Below are 27,713 nucleotides of genomic sequence, written 5' to 3'. Positions count from 1 at the left end.
TTCACAATCATTGACTGACTCCAGTTTTATTAGTGTTTCAAGGGTGTTTATTTAAGTGCATAACAATGAAGGGGGGTTGTGAAATGGGGATGGGTGATGGTGGAGGAATATCCATGGCAGAGTCCAGTCTATTAGTCTCACAGGTACATTGCACATCTGGCCATTGGAAGTGGAGCTGGGGCAGTTCCGATCTGGACAGGGTAACAAAGTGGGACAGTGGGAGGACGATCAGAGTGGTATTATTTCCTGGCGGGGGTCTTGCCATCTTGCTCTGTCCTGTTCCTGGATCTCAGGGCCCGCTTGCGTGGTGGTGGTCAGTCTGCAGGGGATGGGGTGCTGGTGTGTTGGTCCTGTGGCGGTGCCTCCTGTCCACTAGCGCCGGCAGAGGTGGTGGGCATTTCATCATCGTGGCTAGTGTCAGGGGCCCCTTGGAGTGCCACGGTGTCCCTCAAGGTCTTTTGAATGCCCGTCAGCACCCCTATAATGGTGCCCAGTGCGGAGCCGATGGTCCTGAGCTCCTCCCTGAACCCCAAATACTGTTCCTCCTGCAGACGCAGGGTCTCCTGCAACTTGGCCAGTACCGTTGCCATCGTCTCCTGGGAGTGGTGGTATGCTCCCATGATGGAGGAGAGGGCCTCGTTGAGAGTAGGTTCCCTTGGCCTGTCCTCCCTCTGTCGCACAGCAGCCCTCCCAGTTCCCCTCTGTTCCTGTGCCTCCGTGCCCTGGACCGTGTGCCCACTACCACTGCCCCCAGGTCCCTGTTGTTGTTGGGGTGGTGGGTTCGCCTGGGTGCCCTGTAGTGGTGGACACACCGCTGATTGACCTGTCCTGGGTAGGGAGGTTTGGGCCCGCTGGGTGGGTGCTGTGCTGGTGTTCCCAGAGGGTGGCAGTTTGGTGTTGGGCTGTGGCTGGGCAAGGGGAACCGACTGTCCTGAGGCCCACGATGGTCCGGGCTGGTCATCAAGATCCAGTGGGGCAGAGCTGCTGTCGTCACTGTGGGCCTCTTCTGGGGTTGGAGTGGTGTTGTCTGGACCCTCTGGTGTGGTGACGTTCCTTCGGGTTCCTGCGGGGTATGAGTACATGATTATTGCATGTGTGTGTTTCATGATGTGCAATGTTTGGGTGTGCGTGTACCCCAGTGCAGGCATTCCTGTGTGGGGGCTTGTGTGGTGATAGTTGGGGGTTGCTGTGGGTCTGTGCAGTGGGCATGCTTTAGTGATGGGTATCCATGCTTAGTTAGGTCATGCAGGTTTTGGGGTTGGGATGGGTGGTTGGTGTCATGGGTAGATAGGTGAGGATTTGGAGTTATAGGGGAGGGTGTGAGGGTGGGGGTGTGTGATAGCATGCAGATAGGGTGGGGGATATGATAGTTGAAATTTGACTTACCAGTGTCCGTTCCTCCAACGACTCCTGCGAGGCCCTCAGGATGCAAGATGGACAAGACTTGCTCCTCCCATGTTTTTAGTTGTGGGGGAGGAGGTGGGGGTCCGCCGCCAGTCCGCTGTACCGCGATGTGGTGCCTGGATACCGTGGAACGCACCTTCCCCCGTAGGTCGTTCCACCTCTTCCTGATGTCCTCCCTATTTCTTGGGTGCTGTCCCACTGCGTTGACCCTGTCGACTATTCTTTGCCATAGCTCCATCTTCCTGGCTATTGATGTGTGCTGTACCTGTGAGCCAAATAGCTGTGGCTCTACCCGGACGATTTCCTCGACCATGACCCTGAGCTCCTCCTCGGAGAAGCGGGGGTGTCTTTGGCGTGCCATGGGGTGGTGTGTGTGATGTGTGGGGTGGTTTATGTGTTGATGAGTGTGGTGAGTGTAGTGGTATGTGGTGTTTTGTTCGTGGGTGTTGTGTGGGTGATGGTGTAGTGTGCCTCTGTGTGATGGGGTTGTCTATTCTGTGCTATCTCTCTCTGGCCTTCTCTCAGAAATTCTGGTCGTAGGGGTTTGTGTGTGATGTTGGTGTGTGTTTTATATTGTATTGGGTGTGTGGGAGTGGTGTGTGTATGTGTATCAGGTGTGTGTATTTCGAAATGTCCAATGTGGCTGTGTTTTGTAAGGGTGTGTGTATTTTGAGCGCGGCGGTGTGTACCGCCAATGGAATACCGCGGTTGAAAGACCGCCGCGTGGATTCGTGGGTCGTAATAGCATGGGCGTGTTTCTGTTGGGGTGGAGATGGAGGATATGTTTCCGCCACTTTTCCACTGACCTTTAGTGTGGCGGACTTGTGTGGGTGTCTGAATTTCGGCGGATTCCGAGATGTGTGTCATAATAGTTGTGGCGGTCTACCGCGGCCGCGGCGGTGTATTGGCGGTCTTCTGCACTGCGGTAAGCGCCTTATACCGCCAAGGTCGTAATGACCACCTATGTCTTGTCATCAGTGGCTATTCACAGTCTAGCCAGAAATAGGAGGGAGTATGGTAGATTTAGGGCAAAAAGTTTATGTTTTTAAAGGCAAAAAGGAGGCACGTTCTTTTTGCACTGCCTTTGTAAAGTCTGGGAACAGCATGACGTGGGCGTTATCCACTCTGACTGCTGGAAGCGATCTGACCCCACGGAGGATAATACCTCTGTCTGTGTAATATAGTAGGCGGATCAGAAAAGGACGCGGGCTAGCATCGGGAGGCCTAGCCCTGGTAGGGACCCTTTCTGAGTAGGTGACTGCATCTAGTCCTTCCATGCCTTCCGGGAGGCCTATGACTCAAATGTTGCTCCTTCTGGTAAGCCCTTCGGCATACTCAATGCGGTGCTCCAGAGTGCCTATCCGATCCAGACCTATCTGTAGTGAGGACTCCAATAGATCCGTTTTAGGTGCCAGATCATGAAGCTGATCCTCCAGCATTCGTGTTTTGTCTGCTAGGTTGCGATGATCTGCATGAAGCAAGGTGAGGTCGCTGGCCACCTTATCAATTTTGCCCTCTATGGAAGTTTGAGCTTGTTCTAAGGAGGTGTCTATGCGTTCCACAGCCGCTAGCACTGAGTCTAGTTTGTGGCTATCTGGATGTAGGGTTTCCGATAGTGGCTTAGTTCCAGTCCTCAACCGAAGGCAGCACGCACCCACCATGCCTCACTCCGAGGAGGACTGCGTGGTCCCTGATGTTCTCAGCTTCAGGCGCCGGTCAGACTGCAGGAATCAAGGATGTGGGGGGCCCACTTGCATGCGCCGCTCGGAGGAGTAGGCGCAGCAGCACAAGCAGCCCTCCTCTCTGTTATCACCACACCGCTGGGGGAACCAATTGAGAATCATTCCGGTAACAAATGGTGAGTGCGTCCAATTGCATCAGCGCAGTCGGAGAAGCTTCAGGAGGAGGCAACCGGATAACTTCACTCCCTTCCCCTGTATGGTCATTCGCCACAACATTTGGTTATGTGTTAAACAAGAGGACCTTTCTCATCGAAACCGTCTACGGGGTCAGATCATTGGGCAAACGAGGTAGGGACAGGAAGGCCCGCTTGCATGCGCAAAGTGGTGAGAAAAGTGCAGCAGCATGAGCAGCCTTCCTCTCTGTCGTGACCACACTGCAAGAATGTCACTATCTGGTCACTCTGGTAGTGAATGGCCGCAGTGCTCGAACACTGTTGTATCCTTCTTCCCTATTCTCTTGCACTTTGTTGTTCTCCCACAGCGTCAACCACAGTGCCCAAATTCAAGAGTGCTAACCATTGCAGACGGTAAGGGTCGAGTTAATTGTCGGTTAGTGTGGATGGGTCCTCCCTTCTTGTGTGGCCCGGTGTCTCATCCCAGCCATCGCCCCCCAGCCAGCGCCGCCTGTCTCACCTCACTAAGAATCGGCAGCACAACTCCAGAGTTTGCCCACCGGCAACATGGGACCCCCACGTCAGGGCACCACCGAGTAGGCCGCTCTTGGAGTCATGCCTCGTAGGCTGACAGCTCCGGTGACTCCGGCTCTATCTCCGCTGCTCCCACAACGCCCCCAGTGGGTAGGTTCAACGCTGGAGAGCTCCACCCACAGGCGTGTGGGTTGACTTCTGATCATCGGCCCCCCATTACCGCATTTTTGTCGGATAATCGGGGTGGGCCACGGAGCTCGGCTTGATTGCATCCGCCATCTTGGCTTGCAAGCTGAGAATAGAACAACCTCATAATTAGAAATAGGAAGTGATGTCTAATGTGCCACCCCCTTCATAGGGTTTTCTGTTTAATTAGAATAGTGGGGATATTCTTTTAAACAGAAACAATGAATTTCTTGTGCAAGTCTGCCAATTCAAATGGGTATTGTTAAAAAGTAGCAAAAATGAAAACTTTGATTAGAAATTTGGAAAGCAATCTGCATCGGCAAAACATGTGAATAAGAAATCCAATCTAGACTTCCAGTGGGTTAATGGTAAGATTATCAACACAAGACTCAAGTAATTCCTCTCTGCTAACCCTCTTCTGGGGGGGTTTCACCCTTATGTTATTAATTTGCATCCTCAAAATGAGATGAAATGCCTCTCATAAATATCAGTGGGATCATTTCCTATGAAAACCTTCTTCACAGTCCAAAGCATTTTCCATTTCATCCTCATCGATAAAAATGTGATTCCCCACTAAAGAAATCTCATCCTCCATGTAGGTGTGTCCGGATGTAAATTTTATTGAGTGGAGGTGTGCACTGGAATAGTGAAGATTCCTTCACTTTGAATTTTTTTTTATGGCAAGGCATGGAGGCCAACATTATGTATATTCTCTTTTTTGCCTCTCACACAGCAGCAACAAATGGAATCACTAACTTTAGGATTAGAACTTTAGAATATTCTAAAACACTATGGGCCATATTTATACTTTTTGACGCAAAACTGCACCAGCGCAGTTTTGCATCAAAAAAATTACTGCCGGCTAACGCCATTTCTTTGTGCCGTGCCGCCGTCAAATTTATTCTTTGATGCACGGTGGCGCAAAACACAGGTGTGAGTCATTTTTTTTTTTACTCAAACCAATGCATAACGTCATAAAGTAAAACGACGTTAACGGGGCGAAAATGACTGTGAGCCGGTTTACAATGTTGCAAACCGGAAACGTGCCGTTTTTTGAAGCAATTGCGTCAAAAAGTGGCGCAAACACTGCAAAATGTGCATAGGAGAGCCAAAATGGATCACAGATGCTTGCACAGACCCCAGGAAGATGACAACAGACCAGGAACCAGCCAGGAGGACCCACAGAAGACCCAGGACACGGAGAAGAAGAAAAGAAAGTGTCGCTTCAGTGCAGAGGAGCCTGAAATTCTGGTTAAAGAGGTGACGGAACACCAGCACCAACTGTTTGTCACCTCAAAGTTGCCAATCAGAAGGAGAGAGGCAATATGGCAACAAATTGTTGACAAGATCAACAGTGTGGCATAAGTACGGAGAACAGTCATTGAGTGCAAGAAATGCTGGCTTGACTGCAAGTGCAGGACCAAGGAAAAGAGGCTCAGGAACAGGAAGGCAGCACTGCAGACTGGACGTGGGAGTCCAGCATTGCAGGAGGCCCTGGACCACATGGAGGAGATGGTGGCAGCCGTCATCCCTGAGGAGATTGTCACAGGGATTCAAGGACAGGACAGCACAGACTACCAGGAGACAACACACATGCAGGGCAATAATGCATAAATGTTAACTGTAAGCAGGGGGGGTGGACATACCTACTACACAATGCATGTAAGTCATGATATTCAGGGAGTGGAATGGGTAAAGGGGCACAGCACGGGGGCATGGCCCGTTCAGAGGAAACCTGGGGCACACTACTACACAACACCAACAACCTTTGCATGGGTGTATGCTGCCATGCCAAGGATGTTGCAAAGGTAAAGCCAGGCCAGGATGGCAGGGTACAACGTAAAACTGGCAGCCCATCACAAGTCAGCCAGCATTTTCCATACAGTAACTAGGGCCCAATTAACAACCTCTGGCCATACCTGCAAGTGGAATGTAACATTGACAACAATTGCCACTACCACCTCTGCTGTTTGTGCAGGTCAAGTAGCTAATGGCAGTAACGTCCCCATGGATCAAACACACCCAAATTAGAGTGTTCAGGATGACAACGTTATCAATAACCTGAAATCAATACAAATGTTCCAATCCAGTCAAATGTGATTGCCCAAAGTTGCTACCAACATCGGCCATTGTCATAAACATTAGGAGGTACACAGCACTAATGCCATACCCATGCTGCATACGTCAGGGTCCACCCTGTGCCTGGGTCACAATAGCTCCAATGCCACCATGCAACATTCCAAATGTCATACTGCTCAGACAACAGCATTGAGGGGGTGGACACATGTAACTGGTTACAGAAATACAACTGCACAGTCAGAGGATGAAATGGAACACTACTTGGACTATCAGTGCAATCCAATGTACCATACATTTCCCAACATCAGCAGTACACATTACCAATACTGACATCCATATTGTGCCATAACACAGCTATACATAGCATCTGCTAGATCTCAACAACATATAGGTGGATGTGAAAGATCAGAGACTGGGGCAGGTCCAGATTGTTAAGTGTGGTGCTAGTTCCATCAGAGCACCCACAGCCAGTGAAAGGCCTCACCATGAGAATTGAAATGAACGGAGGGTTGAGTAGGACAAGAAGGTGGCAATTCACAATTTGGCCTGAACCAACACCTAGAGGATGTGATGCTGACAAGTCCACAAACTGACCACAATACATGTGACATGCAGGTTGGGCATAGGCCTGGGAGAATGCTTATATTATAGACATGAACAATGAACAGGAACCAAGATCACAATGTGAAAATAATCGGAAGGCAGGCATGTCACATTACAAAGCCCACAACACAGACACAGTAATTGTACCATATCTCATTGCAGAGGACAATGGCTCTCTGGGGATATGCCTGTCCAGGACTACTTGATGACATGGATGACAAGCTGACAAACATCAGCCAGCAGACTCTCCAAGATGTCCTTGGAACCCTCCAGACCCCACCTTCAGTCACAAGGCGGAGCACAGAACTAGCAGCCATCACAGAGGATCCAATCACCACCCCAATTGTACGACCTGCCAGCTCCAACACAGCTAAGGACTCTGACGACCCTGGCACCAGCTTTGAGTGAACTGTAGTTGGAGTACAGCGGGAGCTGGCCAAGGAGGTGCGGGTGGGGATGCAAACTATGGCAGCCAGCCTAGAGGGGGTGTGTTCGTCCATGATGTCAACTGAAGAACAGGCAGAAGCTATGCAAGGGCAAACAACAATCTTGCAGGAACTTGAATAAAGGTTGAAGGAAATCAGAACAGCTGTAATAGAGTTGACCCAAAACCTACAACAACAATCCTGTCAACGCGTGCATGAATGCAATATTGAACCCCTCAGGGCCAATCTGGATGCCTACCACTGTGATGTGGCTGCTATTCTTAATAACAAGCTGCTCCTCCTTGCTGCAGTACTGCCCTTAGGAGCCCCACAGTTGGCAGCTACCAGGATATCTGACTCCACTTCTTCAAACACTGAGGTGTGTGTTGCCCATTCACAACCACCACCACCAAGGGCAGAGGAGACAACACACACATCAGAAGATGAAGACGTGGAACAGACCACCTTCATCCGTAAGAGTACCCGGTAGCACTAGGCCCTGCCACATGGCCACCCATTACCACGGTCCTGTGCTTTGTAGCATGCCAGTCTTGAAACAACTGTACTCAATCACTGTTCTTCAACCCACTGTTTATCTTGTCACCCTGCCCTGAGATTGTCTCTCACTAACTCATTGGCAAATCCTGTCCCTCTGCACTGTCTGACACTTCACCCCAGCATGTCCAATGACATGTCCTTTTGCACTTGTGTAGGATCACAATGGAAGATGTCACACTAATGGACTCACAATCATGGACAATGTACATATAGCACTACAGAACTTTTAAATAAATAGCACTTACACAACTGTGATGGCTATCAGTGATGTTTACCTCAGGTCAATTATCATTGATTGTCAATACACCTGACCTGAATGAATCTTGGCTGATAACTATGCACAGTGGCTTGGATTGTACCATCTTCTGCCCTCCCTGAGGGTTATTTCCTAGGAAAATATAAACTATACACCATAATGCTGTGTTTTACAGAATATCGCTTCCTCAACGGATGTCTAAGCCAGAAAATAGTGCCTTCAATTTTTACTGAAAGTCAAAACTTACGTATGTGACATTTGTCCCAATTGGTAGCTAAAACACACCAATCAGCATGAATGGATGTGTATGAATTTCCATACAAATAAGTCACTGGGCTGAACATTGTAACAAATTATAGGTGTGGGTAATGTATACCATACTACATGAGAGCGTACTACCACTCACCTAATAAGGATTTGCTTGGACATCAGGCTGCAGGCAGACTTAACACAGTATCCCCAATACCAAATCTGTTAGCAAAGTATGTGACATTGAAAATATACATCACAATATTACCACACTTTGGTATCCATAGTAACCGTGAGTGGTGGGTGCAATGGATGGCCGAATCTTAGCTAAGTAGCTTTGGTGTAGCTGCCAATGTAACAGCTCAGTTGGGATATGGTTGCAGCATGGGACACAAAAGCTAATACAAAATAGACACTGTTCACTCATGGAAAGGCCCTGATCTACAAGCATTTGACACATACTCTAATGGGTTACTTAGATATTTATTAAACAGTAAAAACAGAAGCTAAAACCAGGGGAAACACCTTACCTAAACTAAACTACTCTAACTACACATTACCTACAACTATACCTAACTAACTTAAGCTAAACTTATTTAGCACATTTAACGAAACGATCTAAACATAAACCCCCACCCCCCTTATAAGACGGGACACATGGAGGACAACATATACTAACCTAAACACATAGGGGGTAATTACAAGAGTTGTTTTGACGGATTTCACCGCCAACAGGCTGGCAGTGAAATCCTGGGGACAACGACCGCGGTGGAAGCATCACGGTTGCACCGCAGGGACCAGCAGTTTCCCGCCACTTTTTATCCCAGCAGGAGTAATCCTCCAGGGCAGTGCTGCTTGCAGTGCTGCCCAGGGGATTACGCGCCCCCCTCCCGCCAGCCTTTTCATGGCGGTTTGTACCGCCATGAAAATGCTGGTGGAATGGGGAGTTGCGTGGCCCTTGGGGGCCCCTGCAATTCCCATGCCACTGGCATGGCCAGTGCAGGGGCCCCCTGCCACAGCCCCGTGCAGCATTTCACTGTCTGCTATGCAGACAGTGAAAAGCGTGACAGGTGCAACTGCACCCGTCGCACAGCCGCAACACCACCGGCTCCATTTGGAACCGGCTTCTGTGTTGCGGCCGAGATCCCTGCTGGGCCGGCGGGGATCTCATAATGGCCGTGGCGTGAGTGCGGCCACATTGGCGGCCGGCTTCAACCGCCCACCAAGGTTGTAATGACCCCCATAATATCTTATACTAAACAAATATATATATATATATATTTATGTTTTTATTTTATTTTTGTTTTTTTTAAACACCAAAACCCCAACATCATCCCCCAAACACACATAATAAAAAACAGTTGTAAAAAGTATGATACCCTCACCCCCACACACTACTACTAATAAAAATAACAGCCTATACTAACCTAACACTAAGCCCCCCAAACCCACTAATTTAAATAACCAAGAAAGAGGAGGGAGGGGAGGGAATCATGGCTGAGTATAAGCCTACAAGTTGGCCCTCCGCAGGGTCTTTTTGATGGCACGCACATTCCGATTCACTTGTGCCACCTCCTGCTGCAGTCTGGTAATTTTACATAACACACGGTCCAAGTTCCATCGCATCTGGTTAAAAGCTGCAGGGTCTATGACTGCAGCAGGGGTGGTCTCAGTTCAAGTGGAAGAAATATGGGCCCTTGTCGGTGCCATGTCTGTAGGCTGAGGTTCAGGTGATGCTGTGACACGTCCTGGAGCTGTCGATGTTGATGTTCCAATAAAGGTCCCTGCTACTGTTGGTGCCACCTAGGTGGTAGTGGTGGTGCTGGTGGTGGTGGCTGTGGTGGACACGGAAGGGCCCCCTTGGGCAAATGCCCTCCACACTCCGGAGGCTCTTTCATGGCGATAACGCCTTGCCATGTTGCGGAACCCAGACTCCACATCCAGAATGTGGCAGTAACGCATTGCCCTGTGCTGAAACTCTCGAATCTGGATGGGAGTCACACTGGCAGCTGTTAAGACAAATAGAAAAACAAACATTAGGTACTTCATTGTGTGAAATGGCTCAATAAGTAAATGAGACACTACATCTAATGTGCCTGAAACAGCCCATATCATCATACAGATCACTGATTGTCCCTGAGGAAGTACATGCCAAGCCAGTCTACATATGTCCTATCATCAAAACCCTAAAAGATGGGTAACAACTGGAATGACTTTGGCATCGTTGTTCAGCCACTTGTCAGGTAAAAATCATGCTGCAAATCCTCCACCACTGACAGGCCAACAAATTACTGTTCTTGATGACAATCTAGGGCCACAGATCTGCGAGTTGTAAATGGAATGGCAGTATAGAATGCACGTGCTAACCATGAGTGGGTATCCTAGGTTTGGACAAGTGATTTACAGATTTACATGTCTGTGTACTAAACTTGGATCATCAGTCCTAGGTACACTATTCATAACCCTTCACCTGTGCCTGAGGGGGGGTGGACAAGCAACTAATAATTTCTAACAATGAGAATACCCAGGAAGCTTTGGAAAGGTGTACATGGGTTTGGCCAGCTCACCACAGGTAAGAAGGAAGTCCAAATAGGATACACCCAAACCTTGGACAATCCCATCAACACTTATCTTTGGAAATGCAGACCATTGTCAACATCATTTCCTACCAGTAACCCATTACTTACAACAAACAGATAGATGCAAGCACACCTCTGGCCATGAGCTCCATGCACACCTAGGCCATTGTACTCAAGTGCCTCATACTCATAGCACAACATGTGGCGCTACATGCTGCTAGGAAGTTAAACATACAGTCAAACATGTTCATTAGTGAATAGGGAAGCTGAAGTCTGTGGGTAAGACTTTGGAATCCCTATTCTGGGAGAATCAGGGTCTGACTGGCTGACTAAATCACTAATATTGTCCACTGCTACATTTTCTGATTTCAAGTTTTAGCTACATAACTCATCCCTATTCACATTGCCGTGCCTACAGGACTGACCTACAATCCCAAATTATGACAATACAATAAGGATTGGCCAACTCAAAGATGGGGAAAAAATGATACTCCACTCAAGGAACAAAACCGATCATTGACCATGGCATCACACCTTGCTATGTTTCCAAGACACAGGAGTCAATCACACATCATCAGCAAACACAACACAGAACAGAAATATTAACACTTACTGGAGATGTCTGGGTCCGCAAATCAAGCCACCTTTCCAAAAGTGTAGGGTGGAGGTCTACCTGTAAGGCATGGAAGGGAGAAATGTGCTCAAAGTTTGTGCACTGTCCAACACTTCCAAATACAAATATTATGTGTATTAGTAACTCAGAAAGTCAAACCTCTCAGACATGATGATTCTGCATCCTACATACCACTGAAAACATGTACAGACCCGGGGACCCCAGTGAGTGATACACACATATCTGCACACATGCAGTGGCCCTAACTATCATGTGGTGGCAAACATGCTCCTTCATTAGTGAGCAGGCAAATTCATGGAGTGTATTCCTCTCCTCATGTGTATCCATGAGAGACATGCAAAGCAACTTTCCGTGAGGACTGCATACCAGTCACCCAGACATTGTGACTAAGACCAATTTTAGACACACAGGTACAATATACAGAGGGCCAGGGACAGTTGTTAGCCCTCAATTTGTATTATTTTCTTCATTTGATGTGCCACATCTATGGTAAGTTGCACCAACCATAGAGATATGAACCCGTGTGCATACCTTTTGCCAGCCATCCCTAATTTAAATGTGGCACTACAAACTCAAAATATCAGTCTAAGATGTTACCTGAGGTAAGCTATAACTTGTTACGTATGTATCAGAATCCAGTTCAGACATGTATCCGAAAACAATTGAGGGACACATTATTTCTAGAAAAATTCTGGATTTCCAAGATATGTTTCCTGATACACTCAGACCACACATGAAACATATGTTAGAGGCACAGTGCCATCATCAATTGACGTGAAGGAAGCACTAATTTACAGGCTCCTGTTATGTTTTGAAAGTTAGTCTAGCTGTTGCGTCAACAGATGACGGTAATGTGTAAAAAATATTGTATACCTCATAGGCAACTGTGGCCCATATTTATACAAATTTTGTACCGCATTTGTATTGCTGTTTGACACAAAGGTGATGCAAACTTCCGCTCTTGCTTCAAAACAGGTCGCAATTGTGGTGCTAACAAAGTAGAAATATGGCCCTGTATGTTTCACTAGCATTCCACATGTTCAAAAAAATTGCCGGCAGCATATGAACAAATCAGCTACTGTCACTACAGAGCATTTGAACGTGCAAATTACTCTGATTTGTACTCACCAACAGGGCCATCAATCACAATCCCCTGGTGGTGCAGCAGGTCTTGCTCCCTGGCAACAAGGTCAGCCCAGCGGTGCTTCAGGTGGTGGTCGTTGCGCAGTGTGTTGTATATTCCCTGCAGATGGTACAACACCTTTGCCCACCGGAGCCTCCTTGCCTCTGTGTGATAGCCTTGAATCACACGACAACCTGCCTCTATCATGAAGGGTAGAAAGTGGCACACCAGCCAAATAAACCCACCAGCTCCTCCTCTCCCATCCTGCAAAAACGAGGCCTACCCAACATTATTGCACCAAAAAAAAGAGGAAATAAAGGGGTACAAAGGAGAATAGAGGGAAAGTAGGACAGGGAAATGCAAAATAACTAAGAACAAAGCCCAACCATACCCCAACTACCACTACCCACAACAGACTCCCAACACAACAAAGACAAATGTTGACACCACAAATGACCAAAAGAGCACTGAGACAGGATACCACAGACAGTTATGAAACACAAAAAGACAATTTAAGAACCACACTGGAGACAAAATCACAAAATGCACAGAGAGACAAGTCTAAACACAGCCACACAGTCAGGAAATATCACAGACTGCAAAGTGAAAGTGAAAGTACTCCCACTGTACCAATTCTGAAAAAACAGGATATCCTATTACGTTACTTCCTGCCTCAAAAACGGTGCGTTTTTCTTGTTCTGCGTCAAAATATTATGACGCTGACAGTCTGTGCATCATTTTTTTTAACGCACATGATTAGAAATAACCCCGCATCCATATTGTTAAATATGTTTCATACTTAACCAATTTCCAGGGGTACAGTGTGGGAATTACCGCACAGGACCAATGGATGTTTCATGGCAATGTGCGTCATATTTTGACGCATATGCATAATTTTTTGACACATATGCGTCTTTTTGTGACGTGTATGCGTCAAAATTTCTGTCATTAACTGGGTTTGGGTCATTTCTCAGTTCTAATGGTACATGACAGTTGTGACAATACAGAGATAGGCTCATTGCACCCACATTGGGCATCACGTTGTATGGGTACATGTAACAGATCATACTACTGCGGACCATGATCCTCTACTTGTTGTACCGGATTTGCACTCTTCACTGACGCAATAGATCACCAAACGTGTGACATGCAATTATGTATTACCCAGTTTGGGCATGTTTTGAATCAAGAGAGGATAGCAAGGTGACCCAACTCAATACAGTAACTCAATGCCTATTGGTCAATGTGTGTGATTTGGCTACTACTATTGTTGTTGTCCCACTGTGTGACCATCACAAGATGCATTTTTGCAAATTTGCTTGTATGCATGTGGAGTCAATTTTTTCCAACCCTCAGATGCAAGTCAGTGTGGAAATGAGAGGACATGTGTTGGTCATACACATAGCAACAACTGTTGTGTGCACTTCCTAGGTTGTTTGGAACATAAACACCACCAATGACAAAGCATGCACAGGATAGATAAATAGCAGACGGTTGTTCATGGCAATGTTCCAAAACTTAGCCATCACATGTCTTGGAATGTTGGATACTACTTCTGAGGCACTTGTTTGATTACCCACCATGAGTCAGGCATGGCATAATACTATGTGGGTACTGTGTTTGTGACACCGAGTCCCAAATATAATTCACAATTGTAATGTTACGCCACAGTTGGAGTCATATAACTGAGCCATGTCTCTCCTGTGGCAGTGGAGGACCAGCAGACCAAGCAGCACGTGTTCACATATTTCCAGCAGTAAAATGCCCAGTGGTGTCTGGTTCATGTGTGTGGGCCAATATTTAGCCTGTATAATAATTGGGGTCTATGTTGTCACAGTTATGTGCAGGTCTAGTCATGAGTCTGTGGAGCCATTTCCTGTATCTACAAAGTATCCTTTGCAGATCAATAGAAGGAAAGCCAATGAGGAATTGAGAACACACATGGGGATGGTCCAGCCCTGTCACTTCAGACGTGTTATGAGACTGTCAACAGGGCAACCTTGGTGCGCTGACAAAGTTAATGTATCAGGATTCTTATACCGGCAGGTGTCCCCACAACATTTGTACACTGTGTTTGTCCTGTGAGTTGGAAGGTAACACATTAACCCAAGGGCTGTGTTACACAGCTGATTTATACGGCAATGCATAACAGTGTTATAGATAAAATGGCAGCTTATATGCTATTCCAGGCAGCTGGAAGGGCAGTGCATGTTCAAATGGCTGGTCTCCATGGAGGTGCTCACAGGTGCGTGCAGCATCAGTCTCTCACAAGTCCTGTAGGTGAGATTCTAGTTCAAAGGGCCAACAGTACCTTTCACATGGGAAGCAATGTACAGGTGATTACAGGTCCTACAGACTGCAAGCCAGTGCATTATTTAACCTGATGTCCATGCAGAGAGAAGTGCAATGACTATGGCATGCCATACTAAAGAGGGAAGCACACTGGATTAACATTGTGAGCCTGGGTGTGTGTAGAGGAGGGATTATCTGGGGACACATATTCCCATTCCAGGGACCTCTGAAGAAGGGTGGGCTGAGACAGGGAACATGGGTGTGGCTGGACTTCGGACATGGGCTGCCATGTGCAGGGGATGCCATGTGAGCAATGCTAGTCATACCTGGGGTACTTTTGCTATAAATTTGCTGTTATATGGAAATCTTGTCACACATAGGGGGTCATTCTGACCCTGGCGGTCATGGACCGCCAGGGCCAACGACCGCGGAAGCACCGCCAACAGGCTGGCGGTGCTTCCTGGCCAATTCTGACCACGGCGGTAAAGCCGCGGTCAGAAAAGAGAAACCGGCGGTTTTCCGCTGGTTTTCCCCTGGCCATAAGAATCCTCCATGGCGGCGCTGCAAGCAGTGCCGCCATGGGGATTCCGACCCCCTTCCCACCATCCTGTTCCTGGCGGTTCTTACCGCCAGGAACAGGATGGCGGGAACGGCTGTCGTGGGGCCCCTGGGGGCCCCTGCACTGCACATGCCACTGGCATGGGCAGTGCAGGGGCCCCCTCACAGGGCCCCATAATGATTTTCAGTGTCTGCTTAGCAGACACTGAAAATCGCGACGGGTGCAACTGCACCCGTCGCACACCAGCAACTCCGCCGGCTCCTTTCGGAGCTGGCTTCCTCGTTGCTGGTGCTTTCCCGCTGGGCGGGCGGGCGGCCTTTTGGCGGTCGCCCGCCGGCCCAGCGGGAAAGCCAGAATGACCGCCGCCGTCTTTTGACCGCAGTGCGGTTTTCTGGCAGGGGAACTTTGGCGGGCGGCCTCCGCCGCCCACCGAAGTTGGAATGACCCCCTTAGTCCTTGCAAAGATAGGTGATGTAAGACTTACTGCTGTCAAGGGTCTGGTCATACATTCCTGTTACCAATGCAATAGCACATCCACTGCCTCATGTATGAGGCTTTTTTTCCCTTATTGACTGATGGTGTCTTAGTTGTGTGCCATATGCTGCGATGAACCATGTTGCCAACATGTATGTGTGAAATAGGTGTGGTCCTCTGCTATTGCCCTTCAAATGTGAAATGTACAGGATATATGTCATTTACAGTGTGAGTGAATGTGGCTGTACATTCATATGCATCAAAATAGTTTTGGAATTTTCTGTGTCCTAATCTGTATTTCAGCAATGCTCCATGAGGGTACACTCTGATTCTGATAGTTAGAGATAATGTTATGCAAAAATGATTATCCATACCATGATATAGTGATTAGTATAGGTCTTTATTTACATATAGTAAGACAGTGGTGATGGATGAGTAGAGTTAAAAGAAATTTTGGACAACATATTGTCTCCAATGCAATCCTGCAGCTGTTTTTGGATGGTCCCCCTCATGTTGATGGACAGCACCCTCCTCTTCCTCTGTGGGTCGGGTTCATATAGGGGAATGTTCCTTCTTACACATATGTTGTGCAGGATGGCACCGGTCAAAATTATTTTGCACACCATTTCAGGTGAGTATTAGGAGGCTGCCTCCGGTGATGTCGAGGCAGCTGAATCTTGATTTCAGGATGCCAAAGGTCCTCTCGACTATGGTGCATGTCCTCCTATGTGCCTCTGCTGCAGTGCTTGGGTTTGCAAATGGGGTCATGCTCCATGGCTGGATACCATACCCCTGATCAGCTGAAAGAGAAAATGAGTGAGAACATGTTGATGTACCTTGCACCATAAATATCACTTTGCATGGTAGTTGTTCTCTTGTGTTGTCTGTGACTCCTCGGTGTTTGTGTTATTGTGTGGAATCCCAGACTTCTAGGATGTACCATCAGCATTGGGTTTTTACCTTATCTGAATGGGTGTTTGGCTGTTGACTGTATGTCAGCAGTATTTTTTTAGAGTTGCAGTACAGCGTGTACTCCCTTGCATTGTGTCATGTGAAATAGGTGTCCCTGTGTCTTAACTGGGGGTGACATCATACTTCCATACACAGAATCAATTCAACAGTGGTGGTAACACGGTTGCATCTATATACCCTGGACATCCCATCCAATTTCACATATGTAATAGAATTATTTAACCATCAGTGAGATCCTTAGATTGTGCACGGTGACAATGTGGAAACACATGTCCGTATGTTGTGAGCACTGACGTGTTAACAATTGACTATGCACTAATTTCACATGTGTGACAAGTTCACTGCAGACCTATTTCTCTGCCCTTGCCAAGTCGACTCAGGTTGTAATGTGTACCTATACTACTGAACATGTTCTAGTTCACATGGCTAACTTGGTTGTCAGGTTATCATTTGGAGTTTCAGAAGGTCCGTTTGCCAGTACATCTGTTGCATGTGTGTTAATTTGTTGCAATGTGTATGTGTAGGAATGTGCACTTTCAATATTGTCCCATCAAGATGCGTTCTGAGCACAGTCCACTTGCTTATTGATAGTGGGCAATGTGAGAGCAGGAGTGACGTGAGATATTGGTACAGCCTCAATGACTGCACGTGACCTTCATTGGAGTCATCATCATGCTATGTGTGTCATGGTGTTTTACCTGCAGCAAAAAACATTACACACCCCTTACACAGTACGTATTGGTTTGAAGGGTGTTGGATTGAGTGTTATTGATGTGATATTGTAAGAATAATCTTCCAAATTCTACTGCCAGTTGGGGCCATGTCTTTGTCATTGTGTTGTTTTAAATTGTCCCCTTGTGGCTCTGGAGAGTCCTCTGTTGTTATTTGGAACTGTCATTTGTCCCTAGGTGTGTATGCCATTGGGTGAGGATATCAAACATGCCTAGAGGTGTCAGAACCTCAGTGTGTTCCTGTCCACATGTCGATGTCGTGGTGTATGTGTTGTGTGTCCTAGAGGGTTGCTGTGCAGTGTGTATATAACTGGGTTTCTGTACTTACCAACAAGTAGTCAATTTCCATTTCGTCTATTCTGGAAGTGTTGATTGATGGTGCAGTGACAGAAGATGAATAAATCATGTACACTCCCAGGATACTTTGCCACGATGTTGGTGATCAAACCCCGGTGATCGACAATGGCCTGCACATTGATGGAGTGTGTGTGCTTCCTGTTGCGGTTTAGATGTTCGGTTGCAGCAGGTGGCACAATGTGTACATGTGTGCAGTCAATGGCACCAAGGATGTGTGAGAAGCCATTAATTTAGTAAAACCCTTGTTTTGTCTCCTGCTGCTTCGCCTGTGTGCTGGGGAAGCTGATGTGGCGGGGTGTGAGGGAGATGATGGCATCCAGTACCTTGGGTAGGAAGGCGGAGAATGATGGCTGTGAGATCCCAGCAACCAGTGTGCCAGTGGTTTGAAAGGAGCCACTTGCCAACATGTGGAGTACAGCTAGCAGCTTGGTTTCTGGTGGAATGGTGTGGGGTGTCTGCAAGCTGGGTGCCAACTGTGGCTTAATGATGCGCAGCAGCTGCTGAATGGCTTGCCAGTTAAGCCTGTACCGCTGAATGATGTCTTGTTGGCGATTTCCCAGAGGGGTTGTCCTGGTGCGGAATATCCTCTCTTGCCTTCTGCGTTGCCTTTGTGGTCTCTGCTGGTGTTGTGGAAGCTGTTGTTGTTGGTCCTGTGCTCTGTGTCTGCGTGCATGCTGGATGAAAAGCACCTCCATGTCTTCCTTTTGGAGCTCTGCTGTTGCTTCTGTGTGTTTTCATAAAGTACAGGTGTGTTTGCCCTATTTTAATGCCTGCCCTGACCCAGGCATTATTTTTTTACGCAAATCGGGCTGTGCGTCATTTTCAGACTCCGCCTCCCAGCCGTGCATAATTTTCAACATTTTTGACGCACATTCGGCGCAGACAGAGTATAAATATGCCCCCTATAAAAGCACAAGCAGCCATATTCCGTCTTTGTTGCTGCTAACGCATCACATAAGTGCTTTCTCGGTTTCAGGCTTTCATAGAATATTTATATTTGTAGCTGTAATATCAAGTAAAAGATGTTTACGTTTATTTGGCTAAATTGGAAATAACGTAATTTCATTGGATTGTTGGGGATTCTAATTTTTAAAGAAGTTGTTTAATTTATTTTGCTTATGACATAGTCATCATGGGGATTTAATAACATTAATGTTAGAATTTAGGTAAATTTGCTTGCAGTTTTGATTTGAGGGTTTAGAAGCGATATTTAAAAGAGAGGAGTGCAGCGAGGCAAAAGGTTTATTAGTGAGCATTACAATGTGAGCTCAAGTCGCTCGAGCACCTGCATTCTTTAAAAGATGGCTGTGTCTTTAGGCACAAGCCTATTTGCATGCAGCCTAGTGTTTAATCATTGACTGTGTGAATGCTGCTTTTCAGGGGCATAGGAGACAATACATTTCTGGGGGGGACAGGGACAGCCTTGGGGACTTTCAATCAACCCTATACAAATCGCTTGTTGTTTGCGAACTGCAGGCTCCGATAAATATACACAATCATATATATTGGAAGTGAAATAGGGAGAAAGGAAGGCATGTTTTCACAGTCTGAAAGTATTTTTTATTGTTATTTACATTCACAAAGTAATTAGCTCAAATGTGAAAATAACACGTTGATTAACCTTGCATCTTCATGCACCAAGCAAATAAAGGTAGGGGGGTAAAAAGGAAGAACATACCCTTTGTGCCCACACCCATCATGCCCCTCGCCTCATGCCAATTGGAACCGCATTGGAGATATCAAAAGCGATTAGGTACAACAGCTGTAAACTGTGCTCAGAAACCATAGTTCTAATAACACTTCTACTCCTGTGTGTGATCTTCGGAGGCTCAGCTCCACATCAGTCATAACTAGGAGCATTTCAACTGAAGAGGCTCTTAGAGTTACAGGCTATATAAACATGGATTCTTTAATCTCTGTATAAAACACAGTCACTAATTTCTTTAGAATCAGCTGTTTGTGATGCACCAAGTCACTGTTTATAAAGAAAAGACATCAGAAAATGACTATGAAAGGGTTATTACAGTTGAGTTCCGACATTACAGTGCCTTCTGCCAGAGCTAGCAGCCAAGGTGAAAGGCAGATCAGGTCACAGAGCATAATAAATGCAGCTGTTTAAAGCAAAAAATGTAATGTTGCTTTTCTTTCTTCTGCTCTACTTTAATAGTTTGGAATGACAGAAGCTATGCACTAAGGTTTTAAGTGGTTTGTGGGAAAGTTGGTGGTGTGACCATGTATTATATGGGGTAAAATACCCCCTGCGTACATAAGGATATTGCAAGTCACCTTGAAGTTCATACCTTATAAACAAGCATTGGCAAAGCCAATAGGTCTCGCCTATGCAAGTTATATTGCCTTTGCCAATGTGTTTTGCCATGCTGTACACTAGTAGGACTACTATTCAGCATGGCTCAAAGTTAATGGCATAAAGGAGAATGATATGTCATCGACTGGTGTGGCGTAGTCTCATGGAGTAAGTAGAGTGTCCTAGAATGGAGCAGTAAACTAACTTTAAAGGAACTGGGGTCCCTTGAATAAAATGCAACACCACTCCCATAAAAAATGGTATTAAAGTAGTATGCAAATGGAATGTGTCATGCATTTATTCAATTAAAATATAAAAAATCGAATGTAGTGGGAAAACATCAACAGGGGAAATCGAGAAAGACTGGTATTCGGGCATTACACAAGTTATCTGTAAATGTCACCAATTACAAGAAAAATGTAAAAAGTAACCTATATAGTACAGTGGTTCGGAGGAGGCTGGCCTGGTTTATAGTGGGTACCTATGGTACTTACACCTTATACCACATCCAGTTATCCCTTATTAGTAAAATGCAGGCAGTGTCTAGAAGCCAGGCTCTCTAGGGGTAGCTGTAGCTGAGCAACCAAGACTTATCTAGTAGACATGCAAAGCTCATGCAATACCACTGCAGTCGCACAATACTCACATACATGAAAGAAAATACTCAGGGGGTTATTACAACTTTGGAGGAGGTGTTAATCCGTCCCAAAAGTGACGGTAAAGTGACGGATATACCACCAGCCGTATTACAAGTCCATTATATCCTATGGAACTCGTAATACGGCTGGTGGTATATCCGTCACTTTACCGTCACTTTTGGGATGGATTAACACCTCCTCCAAAGTTGTAATAACCCCCTATGTGTTACAAAAATAAAGGTACTTTATTTTAGTGACACAAATGTCAAAAATACCATAGAGACTATACTCCCTTAGGAGATAAGTAATACACCAATTATATATACTAGTATGCAACAATAGCAATAAAAACAGTTAAAAAACAGTGCAATTAGTGAAAATCACAATGGTTAGAAATGGGCCTAGGGGAAACACAAACCATATACTAAGAAAGTGGAATGTGAATGTTGGTTTCCCACCTAGGCAAGTGTGGTATGTAGAGGGGCACTGTGAGTATTAGAAAACACCAAAGGTAAGTAATAGAACCCACCTCAGAGCCCAGGAAAGCAGGAGTAAATCACAGTAACTTTCCTATAACACACAACAACACGAGAAAGAAGATAATGCAAGAACCAGAAGAGACTTCAAGACACAAAGGGTGGATTCCTGGACCTAAAGACCTGTGGAAGAATGGGACTAGGTCCAAGGAGCACAGAAGAGTCCAGGGAGGACTGGACTCCCTGCTAACCCGAATCAAGGTGCAAAAGAAGAACCACTGGTGAAGAACAATAGTCAGTACTGAACCCAAGAAGATGGATGAGGGTTCCTGGTTGGTTCAGATGATATCCCACACAGGATGGATGACTGCAGTCTGGTTTGCCTCACTGTATTCTGACACCAAGCCTTAGCACACGCAAAGCTCACGGTTAGTGGAAAATGGCACTGCCCAGGACCAGGAGGGACCTGGTGAACTCTACCCAGGAGGGGGAGCCAGAGGGGGCTCTCAGCAACTCAGAGAGCCCACAGAAGACCAGGCAGCGCACACAGGAGTCCCCCAGCACGTGGACAAAGGAGTTGCAAAAGGAGGCCTACGCAGCACAAAATCAAAGGATCGCACGCCGCCAGAGAACCACTCAGGAAGCTGTGAATCGCAGCAAACAGTGCTGGGGGCCGGAGCTACATTGTGCACAAAGAATTTCGTAGAAGGATGCCAACAAGCCTTGGCAACTGAAAAACACGTGGTGCACAGCGGTACTGTCTTGCGTGGGAAGGCAAGCTCTTACCTCCACCAAAGTTGGACAGTAGGACGTCAGGACCATCGGGATCACTTCAGTCCACCACCCGTGATGCAGAATCCATGCAACTCGTCAGGAGAGGGGACCCACGCAGATGGTTGTCATTGCAGAGAGGTGCCTGCTGAAGCAGGGGAGTGACTCCTTCACTCCAAGGGAGATTGCTTCATTCTTTTAGTGCAGGCTGAAGACAGGCTGTCCTCTGAGGATGCACGACCGGGAAACAGTTGCATTTGCTGGCAAGAGCTGAAGATACAATGTTACAGAAGTCGTCTTTGCTTCTTTGTTGCAGTTTGTGGAGTTCCTGGAGGGTCCAGATGCCGTTTCTTCGGTGAGAAGGTGAAGTAAAGGATGCAGAGGATTCCTGCTGGAGTCTAGCAATCCGAATCTGAAGAACCTACCAAAGGAGAGACCCTAAATAGCCCTGAAAGGGGGATTGGTCACCTAAACAGGTAACCTATCAGGGGACGGCTCTGACGCCACCTGCTGGCACTGGCCACTCAGATGCTCCCAGAGTTCACTGCCAAATTGAAATTTAAGATGGCAAAACTCAGAGACCCTCTGGAGGAGCTCTGAGCACCACACCTGGATTTGGTGATGGACAGGGGAGTGGGGGTACCTGAACTGGTGTAGACTGGATTATGCAAGGAGGGCACCAAATGTGTCGTTCAAAGCATTTCCAGTGGCCTGGGGAAGGAAGCTACCTCTCCCAAGCCTGTAACACCTATTTGCAAAGGAAGAGGGTGTAACACTTCTCTCCCAAAGGAAATCCTTTGTTCTGCCTTCCTGGGCTTGAGCTTCTCAAGCAACAGGAGGGCAGAAACCTGTCTGAGAGGTGGCAGCAGCTGGGGCTACCTGGAAAACCTCAGAAGGCTGGAATGGCAATACCGGGGGTCCTCTAAGGAGCCCCCACAGTGCATGAAATAATACAACCAATGCTTGCAAAAGCCTTGGGGTATGATTCCAACATGTTTGATGCCAAATATACCTATGTTCGGAGTTAACATTATGTAGTTGGACATGGGTAGTGACCTATTTCCAGTACACGTGTAAAATGGCATCCCCGCACTCACGAAGTCTGGGAAAATGGTCCTGGAGGTCGTGGGGGCACCTCTGCTAGTGTAGGGGTGCCCTCACACACAGGTACTCTGCACCCTGCCCTCAAGGCTGGAGGGCCTGCTATAGGGGTGACTTATAAGTGACCGGTACAGTGTAACTGGCAGTGAAAGGGTGCATGCACCTTTTCACACAGGCTGCAATAGCAGTCTTGCAGAAGCCTTTTGCATGGGCTCCCTATGGGTGGCAAAAGTAATGCTGCAGCCCATAAGGATCCCCTGGAAACCCAATGCCCTGGGTGCTTAAGTACCATATACTAGGGACTTATAAAGGGGCACCAGTATGCCAATTTTGGGTGAAATACTGGGTTATCAGTATGCAACAACCATAATTTAAGGGAGAGAGCATAACTACTGGGGTCCTGATTAGCAGGATCCCATTAGACACACTCAAACACACTGGCAAACAGGCCAAAAGTGTGGGTAACCGAGCTAGAAAGAGGCTTCTTTCCTACGAGGTTAGCATCCACAATAATGATTTACAAGCTTTTATACACCGACTTTTACATGAATGACTCAAATAGTGAATCTAGAAGTCATTAGCTCATAGTGCCTATGCTTATGCCAACTTATGTACAATATCACAAATTCAAGTCAAGGTTCTTTGGCCATCGATATTTCGATCCCCTAGACAAGTATCAGGATCATCCTCAGCCTTTGTTAAGCTTGATTTAAAAGGGTTATAGAGTGCTTGTAACCAAAACAGCGAAGATAAATTTGACTCACGTCTCATATGAGTGAGAAGGCAATCAACGTAGATCTGAATCTCTAATCAAGCGCCAATGCCATAAAGTAGTAGTGTCACGTGGGCTCTCATTATCCTAAATGAGACTACTGGATTTCTAGTTAACAAGGTCGTTCCTGGTGTGGGGGACTGAGTCTGACCCACTTAGAAGGACCTCTGTCACCTTCAATCCGGTTTTGCTCCGGCTAACTAGCAGTGCCTCATCTCTACCAAGGGGAAGGGATGATTGGGCAGCCGACCGCATGACATCTTTAGAACTTCTCAGGGAAGTCGTGGTCACTCAGGTCCCAACCAGCTCTCTCATTTACAGTATGATCTCATATACAAATGACAAAGGCAGTTTAAGTTTTATAGATTGTTTTTAATAAAACAACTGCATTTTAGATAATAAGGCGTGATCCGCAATAACCAGAACCATACAACACAGTAGGATTGAAATAGTCACGATGAGAGTGAAACATAAAAACAACGCTATCATGGTGTTAATAGATTATATTCTCTCTCAGTAAGTTATATTTCGAGCACAGCATGTTAAGCTACTAACTTGCCTTTCAGATTCCCCGGGAAGACATCAACCCTCATACCTGAGCAAAGGCCTGTGATCTGGTTCAGCATCTCCAACAAGGCAGTCAGAGTCTAGTTGTGGTTCCCTGGTCGGAATCTCCCTCTTGCGTGTATTAGGACAAGGAAGTGTTTTTATAACTAACATGTCAGTGTGATCACAAAACGTCCCTACGCAAGAATGTATCCAAAGACTAAACTCCTACCACGTCTATCGGCAATGTACCAGACTGTATCCTTGACTGGAGCCCAGAGTGAGCAAGAATGTGTTATTGTGAACCCCAGTGCTGAAGTAGGCTAAACAGTGTGATATAAAAAATAAAACAAGACCTGTAGAACTGGCCAAACGAAAAATAACAGTACGAAGCTTAATAAAATGCATTTAGAGCAAAGTGCACAGAGGCTCTATGCTGCAAGCAAAGGAATAAAATACATCCAGGGCAAAGTGCACAAAGGCCTAACGCCTGAAGCAAACGCGCAAAGAATACATAAAAATGACCACACTACAGTAGTAGAGTGGAGTAGTGTCAGAGTGTAATAGAGTGTTATAGAGTGGAAAGGCATAAAGAAGAGTGAAATGGCATAGAGTGAAGTAAAGTAACGTGAAGTGGCATAAAGAAAGTTGGGTAGAGTGTTGTTGAGCATAATACATTGTTGTATAGTAGAGTGGCATACAGGGTTGTGCAGTGGTGTAGAGTAGAGTATCATAGATTGAAGTGGCATAGAGTGGCGTGGAGTGGTATAGAGTGGAGTAAAGTGGAATAGAGTGGCGTATAGGGAGTTGTGTAGGGAGTTAAAGAGTGGAGAAAGTGTTAGAGTTTAATGGATTAGAGTGTCAGAGTCTAGTATCTTGGAGTGTAACGTCAGAGTGAAGTGTCAGAGTGGAGTTGGGTGGTCTAGAGTGAAGTGGCATAGAGTACAGTGGTGCAAAGTAGATTGGCATAGAGTGTAGTGGTATGGAGTGCATTGGTTTTGAGTAAAGTGGTGTAGAATGCATTGGCGAAGACTGCACTGGTTTAGCGGACAGTGCATTAGTGTAGAGTGGTGAAGAGTAGAGGGGAGCAGAGTGGAGTGGCACATCATATATTGCAGTGGTGCGGAGTGCAGTGGGGAAAAGTACTGTGTCATAGAATGATGCAGTGCATGGTAGAGTGGTGTGGCACATCATAGATTGAAGTGGTTCAGAGTGCTGAGTCATAGAGTGATGCGGTGCATCGTAGAGTGGAGTGGTGCAAGGTAGAGTAGACTGGTGTAGAGTGTAGTGGTGGAGTGCAGTGATGCAGAGTAGAGTGGCATAGAGTGTAGTGGCATATAGTACATTGGTGTAGAGTGCAGAAGAGTGGCATATAGTTGAGCTGTGCAGAGTAGAGAGGTGTATAGTTCAGTGGCAGAGTGCAGTGTTGCAGAGTAGAGTGTCATAAAGGGCAGTGGTGTAGAGTAGAGTGGCACAGAATGCTCTGGCGTAGAGTGCAGTGATGTAGAGTGATGCAGAGTAGAGAAGAGTGGCGTAGAGTACAGTGGTGCAGAGTAGAATAGAGTTGCATAGGGTGCCGTGGCATAGAGTAGACTGCTGCAGAGTACAGTATAGTGGTGAAGAGTAGATTGTTGCAGAGAGGAGCATAGTGATGTAGAGTGCCGTAGCATATGGCAGTGCACAGCAGATTGGAGTGGCACAGGGTACATTGGAGTGGTGTGGGGTAGATTGGACTGGCATAGCATAGAGTGGAGTTGCATAGATTGCAGTGGCAAAGATGATTTCAAAGTAGAATGAAGTGCCCTACAGTGGAGTGGTGTAGAGTAGATTAGAGTGCAGTGGTACAGAAAAGAGTGCAGTGGGACAGAGTACAGAGGCATTGAGTGCAGTGGTGCAGAGTAGAGTGGCATGGAGTTCAGAGGCAGAGAGTGCAATGTTGCAGATTAGAGGGTCGCAGAGTACAGTGGTGTATTGTAGAGTGGCATAGAGTGCAGTGGCATAGAGTGCTGTGGTGCAGAGTACAGTGGCATTGAAAGCAGTGGAATGGAGTGTTGTGGTGCAGAGTTGATTGGCATAGAGTGCAGTGGCATAGAGTGCATTGGCTTTGAGTAAAGTGGTGAAGAATGCACTGGCAAAGTGCAGGGGTGTAGTGCACTATGGTTAGAGTAGAATAGCATAGATTGCAGTGGCATAGTGTAGAGTGGTGTAGAGTGGAGTGGTACAGCATAGATTGCAGTGGCGGAGAGTAGCACAGGGTGGAGAAAAGTGGTGTAGGGTGCAGTGGTATAGGGTAGATTGTTTCAGAGTAGAGTGAAGAAAGGATAGAGAAAAGATAATATACTTCAATATGCTTAAGTATGTAACGATAACAACAACATAAATAATAACGCTAGGCATAATGGCCCAAAATTAAATAAGGCTTCTCCGTGTTAGCCAAGCTGTAATCAAGCCCTTCATTACCTAGATAACAAAACATTAAACATAAATGTTAGAAAAATATACCCTTCTAATAGCTAAATTGTTGTGTGAAAAGGTCAAATCTGGGCTCAATCTCGACTTCAATGTTTCACCAACTGTTGTGATCTTAGGTAAATACAAATATTGTGTTTCACAGAGTCTCCTTTCTAGCCTGCAGGCATCAGGGTGAGTGGGACTTTGTTTCCTCTTTAGATCTTCCTCATTGTCTTGCAGCTCCTCTTGAAGGCGTCCTGCAGTGCTCCTCTTAAAGGCGGCAGGTGATGCAGACAATAATCATCCAAATCTCTTCTCCTCCTCATGCCCTTTGTTCTTATGAGCACCCTTAATGCCCACAGCTGTGAACAGGACAAACAAAAGGGCAGAGGGCGCAGGGGGCCTCAAGACTCACCTTCATTCTGTTACCATCAGATTGGAGGATGGTCAGTACAGGGCTATTATAAGTAGCGCTTTTGTGCGCTAATGGCCCTCTGAACAATAGAAGTGAGAGGGGACATTTTGTTGTCCCCTTGTCCCCCCCACCTTCATCCCCCGTGTCCCCCACCCTCCAAAATCTGGGGGGGATACATCCCCCGCGTCCCCCACACTTCCTACGGCCATGCTGCTTTTTAAAACGCAAAACATGAAATGGCGCACGTTTAATGGAATGCATTGTTTGAAAAGCGTTCGCACCAGCAGTCATGAAGCTGGTTGCGTGTTCAATCATTGACTGCTCCTGTGCCGCTTTTTGAATGAAGCTTGTTTAAAGGTTTGGCATGA

Source organism: Pleurodeles waltl, chromosome 10 (genome assembly GCF_031143425.1).
Source record: "Pleurodeles waltl isolate 20211129_DDA chromosome 10, aPleWal1.hap1.20221129, whole genome shotgun sequence".
In the NCBI taxonomy this organism is placed as follows: Eukaryota; Metazoa; Chordata; class Amphibia; order Caudata; family Salamandridae; genus Pleurodeles; species Pleurodeles waltl.
The sequence above is the reverse complement of the archived record's forward strand: the minus strand, read 5'-3'. Positions refer to the sequence as shown.